The sequence below is a fragment of the Condylostylus longicornis genome, unplaced genomic scaffold (assembly GCF_029603195.1).
Source record: "Condylostylus longicornis isolate FDR11 unplaced genomic scaffold, ASM2960319v2 ptg000016l, whole genome shotgun sequence".
NCBI lineage: Eukaryota > Metazoa > Arthropoda > Insecta > Diptera > Dolichopodidae > Condylostylus > Condylostylus longicornis.
Genome location: NW_026577985.1, coordinates 4,373,685 through 4,387,548, shown reverse-complemented (window position 1 = coordinate 4,387,548; position 13,864 = coordinate 4,373,685).

Here is a 13,864-nt window from a genome sequence, read left to right as displayed (position 1 = left end):
ACAAAATCAACTATTTGTTAGTGTCTAAAATCTGCCAGAATTTCAGGCTCTCACAACCTGGGGTCTAGAAGAAAAATGACTTCAAAAACTTTGAAAAAACGGATTTTAGATAACGGTTAATTTGAACGTCAATTTTGTTATTTTAAAGTTTAACAATAGTATGCCGTGATAGAAGAAGCAAGCCACTGACTTTCTGCGTATGCAAAATTTGAAGAATACTTTTGGTTTCACTGCAATGAATATTTAAAAAATAGCATAGGGTTTTGGTTGTACTACGGAAATAAGTTTCTGGTAAAGGTGTATGTACATATTAAATGTCAGCTGTCTATCTTCAAGGGTGCAGAAGTTTTGTAAACATATCCACGGATGGATATACAGGGCAAAACTAATAAGCATCTTATTTCAAAAAACTTTTGGAAAAGTTCTAAAAAACGGATTGCTCTTAAGGACAAAAAGAAAATCTATTGCAATTTGAAAAATGAAAAATGTTGCGCTGTTTGTTTTAATATTGAAAGACTTTAAATTTTTAATTTTTTTTTAACTTGAACTCTATACTTGTATATATTTTATGTTTATACTACTCTAATACTTATTATTTTAAGTATACAAACTGAGTACAGGCATATTTTGATTGCATATTAATTTGCTATACTAAATAATAAAGGAAAAATATAACGAAACATAAATTATTTTTTGTATCTAAATTATGTTTTACTTTTATATAGGTTGATTGTATTGTTTTATGTTAAATTTTTTTATGTTATGCATTTTATAACTATTAGTTATCAAATATCTTTTATCATCATAGAGACTTCAAACTACTTCTAATTGCACAATAGAATTACATTATGTTTTTCTGATGTAATAATTCTTTGGTTAACCGTTTTTGTTAACATATATTATTTAAACAATATAAAAATTCTTCAAACGTTATTCGATTTTTTACAATATTCCATTTGATTCCATTCGCTTTTTTTAAATTTTCTTAGTCCACCTGAGTACAGTATTCATTTATGATTTTAAACCTACAAAATCTGTCGTAATTTCCCCATTGTTTTCATCTTTCATTCGAACTGTTCGAAAGTGTCCGCTAGAAACAATTCATCAGTTTTCACATATAAAACAGAATATTTACATAGGTTTTTAATTTTTAAAGTTTGCCAAACTTTTTGCGTAAGTTTATGTTATCAGCAATATTTATTATCAAAATAATTTAATTGATTGTAAAATTTTTTGATCGAAATTTTCTGAAATTCTCTCAAAACAGACACCTTATCTCTTTAATAAATTAAATTGTTCAATAGTCATGTCTTTAAATTTGTATTTTAAAATTGAAAAAGGAATTCAGGTATGCCACAAGAGTAATAAAAAAAAAATTTTTTTTAAATATATCTTTCCATACATATTCATAACTTTTAAAAATTTTAAGTTTTTTAAAATAAAATTTTGCAGTTATTGATGCACGTTTTGATACAAACTCAAAGCTTTTACAACGAGATACGAAATTTAGATAAAATATTTAATAAATAAAATAAAATCTGGGAAAGTACATATACATAGTTATGTAAAAAGCTTTATAAACGTGTCAAATAATTTATTCTTTTAAATGATCAGATTTATTTAGAACTAAGTACTGCTATAATATAGTATAATAAACAAATATATTTTTAAAAGTTTGATTATTAATAAATAATTTAATAAAAAACAAAACAAAAATAACTTCATTATTATATCAAAATTTATTATAATAATGTAATATAAATATTAAATAATTACATACCTATGTATTTTATAATTTTAAAATTTTATTATATATATTAATTTTATATTTATTATTTAAATTATATTACATACATAGCGAATTTTATAGTAATAAAATCATTATAATTAAATCTAATTAAAAATGCTTGCGCAAAAATACATTTTAGAAGTCATGTTGGTTAGTCCAACTGTACAATGCGCTTTAATATCACTATTTATTTCAAAAGATTAAAGTGTAATATTGCATGTTTGTTTGCTTTGAAACAAAAATTTTTATATATAACAAATTACAACTAAAACTGTAATACATAATATAAAAATATGTTATATAATATATATAATAATTTAGTCGTAAATTAAATGTTTTATTACACATATTTTAATATAAAGTTTACAGTTATATTAACTGCAGCATAGTAAAATTTAATTATTTATAAGTATTAAATCTAATTTCAAAATTGTAAGAATAAAAACGTTTGTGATACATGAAGTTTCTAGATTAGTTAACACATTAAAAAAAGTAAATTAATTTTAAGTCAAAAAAAAGTTATTTAAAGTTAAAGATTTTTAGATAAAATAAAACCAAGAGATGAAAAATAAAAGTTTTATTGGATTCATTTTATTTTTTTTCTAGAACACTTATAACGCTTTTTTTTAATTTTTTTAATTTAACATGGTATAATCCTGCAAAAACGTTATAATTTAACGTTTTATATTATAACCGTTTACTGCAATTACTTTTTTATTTGTTTTGTTATCATTTTTAATTAATTTAATAACCATTATTAAATTAATTTGATAAACCATAATTACTTTACCATAATTAATTTAATTAATTTGATAAACCTTTCGCTATGAAGGTGCAGCATGTAAAGTTTTCAAAATTTTTTGTATGCAAAAGATCGCCTTTTAATCGTCTGTTTAATTTTTAAAGCATGCCGTATTGAAAATTAGTAATATTTCGCAATAATTTTATTTTAAATTATTTCTAATCCTTTTCTAAACTGCATTTTAGTAGAAAATTTTAAAGAATAAACTTTGTCTTACAAATCGTAATATGAAAATAATGCGTTCATTCTATCAGACCGCCAAGCTCGCAGGGAGTAAATCAAAAACGTTGAAAATTATTTGTGTGAGGGAAATTGACAAATGTTCTTAACTCTGCTGATTTTTCATTTTACTTAATCTGTTTAACAGTCAAATTGAAAAAAAAATTATTGATAGATTAGTAGAAAACTGCGTTTGAAAAATAAAATTAAATACAAATGTTAATTTCAAACCTTTCCGGCATTTTTAAACATTTCTGAAACGTTTCTGGAGAAATATTTTTTTTATTTAAAACTTAAAAAAAATTATAATAATGATGGTTTTTAGAACATACTAAATAAAATGAGATTCAAAAATTGAACAAAATTTTTTGAACAAACACATCAGAATATAATGTTTTAAATTTAAGCATAGTTTTTGTGAATTTTACTGCTACGGAATATTTCCAACTAAAATGATTTTAATGTGTTGATGGGCTGATAGATATTATATTCGAGTTGCAAAAGTTTAACTTAAATTATTCATTACAAAACAAGAAGCAACAAAACTCTCTTTAGGTATGTATGACATGTTCAAACTTAAATTATTTAAACTTTAATTTATTTGCAGGTAATAATATGGTACACAAAGAATTACTTTGCAGATATTGTAATCTTATTAATATTTTAACAAAAATATTTTATGAACAAATTATAAAAAAATCGTCTGGATTTTCATCACGCCAAATTAAAGAAATTTCTAATAGTTTTTTTTTTTCAAAACAAAAATTAATGAACTTTTAACGATATGAAATATATGTATGTGAGAATTAATAATCGTATCGTATCTTTTATGTGATATTGGTCACTTTTATGTGTCAATTATTTTATCATTGCGAATTCAGCTGCAGTTTATTTTGTTAATTGGGTACCTACAGCATAATGTTTTTGACAAACTTTCTTCTTTATCAGAACGTGGACGAATGTTTTTTTTTGGACAAAGTAATTTTAGAGAAAAAGGTATTTTCCATATTTAAATAAATATTAAAAAAACCACATGGGGGCTCAACCGGGATCCTACCATCTCTAAAATTTATGTAACAAAAAAAAAAATCATTATAATATAATAACAATTTGAAAATTTTATGCGAGTTTAAAACGTGGAACGTAGATTAAAATTTTATAAAATTATAAGGTTGACGATTTGCTATAATAAGATTGATTTATATTTTAAATTAAAGTTTCAAAGCATAATATTATGAGTGCTAGTCGCCGTAGAACGATGCAAAGCAGTAATTCAGCAGTAGATTTTGACGATGAAAGATATGTAGTTGATGACACAACACCGAATGTGAAAATTAACTTCGCAGATATAGAAAGTTTAGTAAGATCATTTTCTGGATTTGGAGAAATAAATATACAAACATGGATTGGTGATTTTGAGCAACATGCAACTGTATTTCGATGGAATGAATTGCAGAAATTTGTATTTTGTAAACGTTTACTTTCCGGGGCCGCAAGACTTTATATCGATTTTGAAGCTAAACCTTTTAATTATAATAGTCTGAAAAACGCTCTGCTAAAAGAATTTAAATCAAAAACTACGAGTGCTGATGTACACACCATGTTACGGGAAAGGAAAAAGCAAGCTAATGAATCATATCGTGAATATTTATATTCTATGCTCGATATATCATCTCAATCCGAAATAGATGAACTCTCAGTTATCAGCTATGTCATTGATGGAATTAAAGATTCTGTGAACAATAAAATGGTATTATTTGGTTGTAAAAATATTAGTGAGCTAAAAGATAAACTATTTATATATGAAAAACTGAAGAAATCTGACGTCACCAAAAATAACCCATCTGAAATAAGAAATAATTTAAGACAAAAAACCGAGAGCTATTCAAAAAAAAATGCAAAATATTGTTTTAATTGCGGATCCAGGGATCATGAATTCTATGACTGCCCACAAAAGAATTTGGGCCCTAAATGCTTCAGGTGCAATAAATTCGGCCATAAGAAGCCTGATTGCAAAGAGGTAGTCACTGATTCGTCAAAAAATTCCGTAAGTGTAGCGCAACAAAATCTTATTTCGAATAACAATCTAAAAACTAATATGTGTATTAAAGCAAAATTAAATAATATTTCTTTCGATTGCTTAATTGATACCGGCAGCGATATTTGTGTCCTAAAATACAGTTATTTAAAATTTATTAACACCTGTTATAATCCAATAATAATATCTGGCTTGGGAACCGATGTAATTACAAAAGGTTCGTGCAAAGTTAATGTGACTATTGATAACGACGTCTATGAAGATATTGAAGTTCATTTTATAAGTGATAGTTGTATAAAGACTGATATGATTATTGGGATGAATCTGTTAAAACTGGCTGCGGTAAATATTGTTAATGGAAAAATAAAAATAATCAAGAATGTTCACAGACATGATGATAAAATGAAAAATGCTGAAAGAAGTAATACCGATAACATTAAAGAATCAGCGTGTTTCTTAGCTTCACTTAATCTTGATGAAATTAATGAAACAGATAATCTTCCAGATTTAAGTCACTTAAAAAGAAATGAGTCTGACCAGGTAATTGCTTTAATAAATAATTATGTTCCAGAACCGATGAAAAAATCTCAGGTGTATATGAAGATTGTTACAATAGATGACGAACCAGTACATCGTCCACCCAGGAGATTTTCTCCTAGCGAGCAACAAGTCATAGAAGATCAGATTAAACAATGGTTAAATGATGGCATAATAACTGAGAGTGCGTCGGATTATGGAAGTCAAGTTGTGCTAGTGAAGAAAAAAGAAGGTTCTTACAGGATGTGTGTGGATTATAGAGGCATTAATAAAAAAATTATTAAGGATAGGTATCCTTTACAGAATATTGAGGAACAGATTGACAAGTTGCAAAAGGCTAATTTCTTTACCGCTTTGGACCTCGAAAATGGGTTTTTCCATGTCGAAATATATGAATCGAGCAGAAAATATACGTCATTCATTGTCCACTGTGGACAATTTGAATTTACCAGAGTTCCGTTCGGACTGTGTAATTCTCCGAGCGTTTTTCAAAAATATATCAATTTTATTTTTAGAAATCTAATCGCACAGGGATATCTTATAATTTACATTGATGATTTGGTAATTCCATTCAATACAATCGATGAGGGTATTGGTCGTCTTCAGAAAGTGTTGGAAGTTGCTGCTAATAATGGCCTGAAAATTAAATGGAAGAAATGCCAAATTCTACAAAATCAAATTGAGTATCTCGGGTATCAAATAACAAAAGGAACTATATCCCCGTCTAGATTGAAAACAAAAGCTGTTCTGAATTTCCCAATACCTACAACTACTAAGCAATTGCAAAGCTTTTTGGGACTAGCTAATTATTTTAGAAAATTTATCCCCAATTTTTCTATAAGAGCAAAACCCTTAAGTGATCTATTAAAAAGGACTACTCATTTTAGAATTGGCGAAGTTGAATTAGCTGCCATAAATGATTTAAAACAAGCTTTAACACAAAAACCTTCTTTAAAAATTTTCGAATATGGAGCTTACACAGAACTTCATACGGATGCGTCGCAATGTGGTTATGCATCAGTTTTGCTACAAAAAGATTCTGAGGATGGGCTTTTACACCCAGTATATTACAGTTCATATGAATTGGAAGTATTAGCCATTATCGAATCATTGAAGAAATTTCGAGTTTATCTACTAGGTCAACGTTTCAAAATTGTAACAGACTGCAAAGCCTTTACATGTACCATGAAGAAAAAAGATTTGTCAACTAGAGTAGCACGCTGGGCATTAATGTTGGAAGAATTTAATTACGAGATTGAGCACCGAAGTGGTAGTAAAATGCGTCACGTAGACGCCTTGAGCAGAAATCCTCAAATATTTTGTATATTTCAACAAAACGATTTTCTTAAAAAACTTGAAGAAGCGCAACACCAAGATGACAATTTGATGGCGATAATTGATATACTAAAACACAAGCCGTATAAGGATTTTATATTAAAAGAAAATATACTTTTTAAAAACATAAATAATAATACATTATTTTTCGTTCCAGAAAAAATGCAAGATCAGATAATTTCAGAAGTTCACAACAGAGGTCGTTTTCACCACAAAAAAATGCAAGAAATCATAGAAAAAGACTTTTTTATTCCAGATTTACGAAAAACAATTTCAAAGCACATTTCTAATTGTATTCGATGCATACTTGCCGAAAGAAAAGTTGGTAAAAAAGAATGCCTATTAAACCCGATACCTAAAGGAGAGCAACCGCTTGAAACTTTTCATATAGACCATCTTGGCCCTATGCAAGTCACTAAAAAACATTACAAATATATTTTTTCTGTAATGGACGCATTTTCTAAATTTATATGGCTTTTTCCCACCAAAACTTTAAATAGTGATGAAGTCACACAAAAACTTGAAATCATCGCAGAGACGTTTGGTTATCCCAGCAGAATTATATCGGATAAAGTTGGAGCATTTGCTTCACACAAATTTCACGAGTTTTGTAAAGACCATGATATTAAATTACATTATATAACCGTTGGAGTACCAAGAGGAAACGGGCAAATTGAAAGAGCCGATTCTATTGTCATTTCTTGCCTTACAAAGCTTTCAATTAATGATCCTGATAAGTGGTATAATTTTGTCAAGCCTGTGCAGCAAATAATGAACTCCACCTACCAAAGGGCAATCAAAACAACACCTTTTCAAGTACTTACAGGATGTAGAATGAAAACTGGAAACGATTTGAAGACAATTGAAATTATTGAAGAGGAACTAATTAAAAATTTCGAAGAAAATCGTGATCAAATTAGAGAACAAGTTAGAAAAGATATTGTGTCCATACAAGAAGAAAACAGAAAAAATTTTAATAAGACAAGAAAACCAGCTCAAAAATACAAAATTGGAGATAAAGTAGCTATAGAGAGAGTCCAATTTGGAACAGGACTTAAGATACGCCCCAAATTTATTGGACCATATCGCGTTGTGGCTATAAAAGAATTTGATAGATACAAAGTGGAAAAAGTAGGAAACCACGAAGGACCTAATATTACTGATAGTGGAGCAGAAAAAATGAAACCATGGTGCGGTGAATATGAAGAATATGCAAATACTACTTCTTCAGAGGCTGAAGAACTGCAGGAATGGCCGTGTGGAAATTAATAATCGTCCCGTATCTTTTATGTGATATTGGTCACTTTTATGTGTCAATTATTTTATCATTGCGAATTCAGCTGCAGTTTATTTTGTTAATTGGGTACCTACAGCATAATGTTTTTGACAAACTTTCTTCTTTATCAGAACGTGGACGTGGACGGATGTTTTTTTTTGGACAAAGTAATTTTAGAGAAAAAGGTATTTTCCATATTTAAATAAATATTAAAAAAACCACATGTATATATATATATATTCACTTATGTACGTGAATAACTAGATAATGGTAAGTGTGTTTTACATAATACCTTATAGTATTACCCTTGAAAATAAACACAATTAATTACTCTTTTATCTAATTTATTTTTTTTATTAATATTTGTATTTTTATTACGTTAATGTTTCAACTCGCAAACTATAAAAGTTTCTTTCATGTTAAAGGATTTAAAATAAATATAGTAAACTACAAAAACTTATTACTGTTGCAACAGTGCAAATAAAAATTCAGACTGAAATTCATTGAACGTGTTGAATGTAATTTTCATTATGCAAAAATATTGAACAATTTATTTTTAGTGAAGATACTTCATTAAAAATGAAGATTTTAAAAAATGTTGGAATAAAGACAAAACAAAAAAAACAGCTTAGTTTCTGAACTAAAATGAAAATTATAAAAACGCATTTAAAAATGTTATTAATTAGTAAAATAGTTTTTGTACTCTTACTTGCACAATATTTAAATTCTGTACAGTCCGTCCTATCGCAAGAATAATGTGCATATTTTAGGTAATTTATGTTCGTTCATATTATCAACAATTATTGTATAAAAAAGATTTGCAAACTTCTCGTAACTTTACTCTACGTAAATTATTAAAGCTAGCACTTGTTTTTGGTAAAATTTCGGGAATTACTCCAAAACAAAAACGTTTTACATATGTATATGAAACTAAAGTAAAATACATGAACATAATATACGAGTATGTTTAGGTATATAATGTTTCAATGGAATTGGTTTCATATTACTTTGCTTTTTCTTTTTTTATAATTACAAAACTATTAATCATTTATGTCTAATATGATGATTTTTAATAATTAACGCAAAAATTTGTGTATAGGAACTGGCATTCAATGTAATTTTCGTATAGCTTTGTAAATTAAAACAAGTAACATGACCGAATCAAAAACAAATTATTCTGATAAATTTTTAAAAAAGAAAAATAAATTATACAATGAATTTCATAAAACAATAAAATATTTCTTATATATTTGTGCAATTTTTTGCTCTGCACCCATTTACGCTATTCATTCACAAAACAAAATTTATAACATTTATTCTACAGTAACTAATAATTTTAATTTTGTACATAAATTCTTAGATATTTTACATAAACTTTGGTGTATGTTATTACTCTCCGCAATAATCATTTCGATTTATTATCAAAATATAACTTTTGACGCGAATTTTCCAGCTGTCAAAAATGCTATATACACAAGTGAATATATTTCAAATGTAATGAATGTTACGATAATTATGGTTGGCTGTTATAGACAGAAGCAATTTTATGTTATTTTTATTGACATATTAATAACAATTGATTATAAATTAAAACGGTAAGTACTGTTATGAAAACAAATTACTTAAATAAAAATCGTGTAAAATAAATAAAGTGCCCATGTAAATATGTCAAAATCGATTTTATCTTTTTATACTTAATAAAAATCTTCATTAATTAACTTATTTCTCTTTTTGAATTGAAAAAAATACAAAATATGAAAAATTAGAAACTTTTCATAAAAATTTCACTAGAACTTTTTCTAAAATATTCATCTGATAAAATTGTATGAAATTTATATGAAGCATATTAAAAAAAAGATGATCAATCAGCTGTTCAGAAAACTTACAATTATAAAATTCTTACTATTCTTAAGTTACTGAAGAGTTCTGAAGCTATACGCGATTTTGTGTATAGTATAGACTAAAATTGAGTTTTTGAAAACACCTATCGCTATATTATATTCTATTGTAAACAAATTTACTTTGTAATTTGTATTTATAATATTTTCCTTTTTGTTTTAGATTTAATATTCAGCCTGATTTGAATTTGAAAAAACTGATTATGCAACAAAATATAAGTATTTCCTTATTTTTTATTTGCACTTTAGCTGTGGATTTCATTTATAATGAAAAAAATATTTTACATTTTTTAAGAAGTTCCATGATTTATTCAATATGCAATATTATAATGTTATTAGCTTTATTTCAATATCGTGTACTATTACATTGCATATTTAAGAGATTTAGTTGCATTAATTTTATATTACGTGGAATGACAGAAGGTGAACAACGAAAGACAAATAAGATTTTTAAATCAAATGAAGCTGCAAGCAAACTTCGAAAAATTTTAAAACATTCTTCTTATAAAAAAAGTAATTTAAAGAATATTGTTTATGATTCAAACAAATTAACGAAATATGAAAATGAAAAAGATAACATTCATTTCAATTTAAATTATTTGAGAATATTATTTTCAAATTTAGAAAATTTAACTAAAAATATTACAAGTGCATTTGGATTCTTGATAGTAATGACATTTATTGGATCATTTTTAATTTTAAGTATTCAAATATTCCAATTTTATACATATTTGGATAGCAAAATCATTACTGAAGAAGATTTGCCATTATTTTTTTACACAGTTTTATGGATTTTGTTGCATGGTGGAAAAATTCTATTAATTTTGCAATCAAATAATACAATTGTAGCTGAAGTGAGTATGTTTACAATTTATTAAAATATCTATGTACCTATGTTTGTATATACATGTATGTGCACCATTTATATAATTTGTAAGTTGTTTCGTGCTTAACATGACCAAAATTTACGGCTCCTGAGCAGTGTTCCCGTTGGGAAATTTTAAAATGCCCAAAAAAAAGTTCCGTTTGCAAAAAAAAAGTGCAAAATTTTACTTTTACAATAACTTTGTGAAGAAGCTGCACTAAATAAAATATAAATTTTTTTTTTAGTTGTTTGCACGAAAAAGCAATGCAATTATTTTTAGAAAAATTTTTATTTTCAAAAAATTATTCAAATGACGAGACGCGATACGATATTCTTCAAAAGTTTTGTTGTATTCAGTATCGAATGTCAAATTTTCTTTATTAAAATCTGACTTTACTTCGAAAACTTAAAAATTTTTAAAGAACATTTTATCTCGTAAAATAACTTACAATTTACTTTGTCTTTTCATATTTATAAAAGTAACAAACTTTAGTTTTAGAAAGTCAACCATATATGGAATAGTATAACTATATGTCAAATATATGAACTTTGTTTTTGGGATTAAAAAAAAATTCAAAATTTAAAAAAAAAGTGCAAAAAAAGAAAGGTGCACAAGATCTTAAAAAGTGTAAATTCTTGCACAAAGATATCAAAACGGGAACATTGCTCCTGAGAGAGGATGACAATTTATCAAAGATGAAACATGGCAATATTATTCAGTTTAACTCTTATTTTTTAGCAATAGTGGTATAAAATATACAATTATGTTGTCACAATACTAAAAATCAAAAAAATCTTTCCATGAAATTGCCGTATTCTTTTTTCTTAAATTATATACATATCTACATACATATGTATGTATGTAGGTATTAATAAAATTCTTTCATATAGATATATACATACATACATACGTACTCTCCCACTACAAAATAGCAAAAAAGTTAAAAATATTCAATGAATTTAAGGTTAAACTTGCGAGTTGAGATTTGAACTTTTGAAGAAAAAACTCAGAAAACAAACATACATAAACATGTTTCTCCTTTTATCCAGAACCGTACTTTCGGCATGTTAAGATTTCTTAAACAAATATGTACGATACCAGGAGGATTATTTTTATCTATTAAATTGTTCTTTATGTACAATGGTTAAAATATTCTTTGAGCACTTCTCTCATTTTAGAAAAATAGTAACCCGAATATCCGTGACGACGCCCAATAATGCGCTGACGACGTAAACTTGATTAAGTATCACATTCCAAAAACTGTAGTAAAAGCTCTTGTTCTATACGTAGTGGATACGTAAAATAAAACCAAATTGGGTGTCGAAAATATCGAGCATGCTTTTCTTATACCTTGTCATATAAATATTGCCACAAATAACCAATTAAATAAATTAGCATTTATTTTCAGCAATAAAGTGCTAGTTATTAAATTTTTTTTCTACAATACTGCATAAAAATTCTATATTTTTAATGATTTGGTAACGTTTTTTAAAAATAAGCATTTGCACAGAACTTTAAATTGAAATTTTTAAACAAACTCAACGTATGTATTAATATTAGCAGTTTTTTCTTACAATGTAAAGGTATTGAAAGCTCTGAGACGGTAGTACAATCGTACTAATACCGTACTTAAACTTTTTATAAAGCATTATTGAAGTAACGGTATTTTAAAATGATGATAAAGTTCCTACAAACTAGAAAGATATTTTATTTAAAAATACAAAGTTTAATTTTTTTCAAACAGTTGGTTTTTTTATTTTTCAGAAGGGCCACACTGCCTTAATATTAAACGATTTACGGCCACAAAATCAACTTACGGAAAGTTTGGTACATAATTTTAATATGTTTGATATTTTTATATGTAATAATATATTGAATAATTAGGTAACAAGATTAAAGGGGCTTGAGTGTACAGGCGACCGTAATATGTATGTCTGTATGTACTGCTGTCGGAGTTGCTTACAAACACATCATTGCATGATTTTCGTTACTTATACCTAAATTTTCTCATTATTCAATTGTAAACATAAATTTTGCTTCTAGACGAGTTTTTTGTAACGCATGTCTTCTGTATGTTCATGCATATTATGTAGTTTGAAAAAAATGAAATTTTTACCAAAATTTTTTTTGCTTATAAAACTACTACTGAAGAAATGATAAAGTAGAAAAAATTGAAAACTATTAATACAAAGAAAATTCTTATGAAAATTCTTATTTTTATATTATGATTTATTGACATACATACATACATAATACATGATATGTACATAATAAAGAAATTCTATAAATATCTAAGAACGTTCAAGGTGCAATCAATATGAGTTGATATTTACATTGGTAAATTCTTAAACGCCAAATTTTACAAAATCTGAGTTGTCTGAGTTTACGAATACTCTACTGCGTTTTTACTTTGAGTCAAAGTTTAAATTCTTAAACGTTTAAAAAAAGTCAATTAAACGTCAAAATTGTAGATTTTTTTTTTTACATGCAGACAGTCTGACGTAGTAATTCAGTAAATAAATTTGATGTGTTGAGTGACTATCATTACGTTGAAAATAATATAAAAAATATTTTTATTGTTAATTTTTAATATGTAAGTATAAAATTATTTTAAATCTAAAAAAAAATTTTTTTTTGTTTTGACGTTTACGGATGATCAAAATTCAAAGTCAATTACGGGTAAAAAGTTTACTAGATTTCTGTCCGTAAAAGTTTTAGTTTCAGACAGTTTGCAGACTAAAATCAAAATTTTGACGTTAAAGAATTTGCGGCATACCTACGTACCTAAATTTTTATCGTAGACATACACATCCAACAAAACAAGGCCCTGATACTGAGAAAAATCAATATACATTTGTATATTGATAATATATATGTCTGGTTTAAAACTTGAAAAAACTTTAAAAAGAGAAAACAATGACGTCATTTTTCACAAAGAAAAAAAAATTCTGATTTAAAAAAGAAATGAACTAAACGGAAAAGTTGTAAAAACTATTTAAAACTTTATAAAACACGTAACAAACGCCGATTTTCAAAAAATTTATCCAACAAAACGGTACATATTCTCTTATTCTTTCACAAAAAGTATTATAGCTTTGTATGTA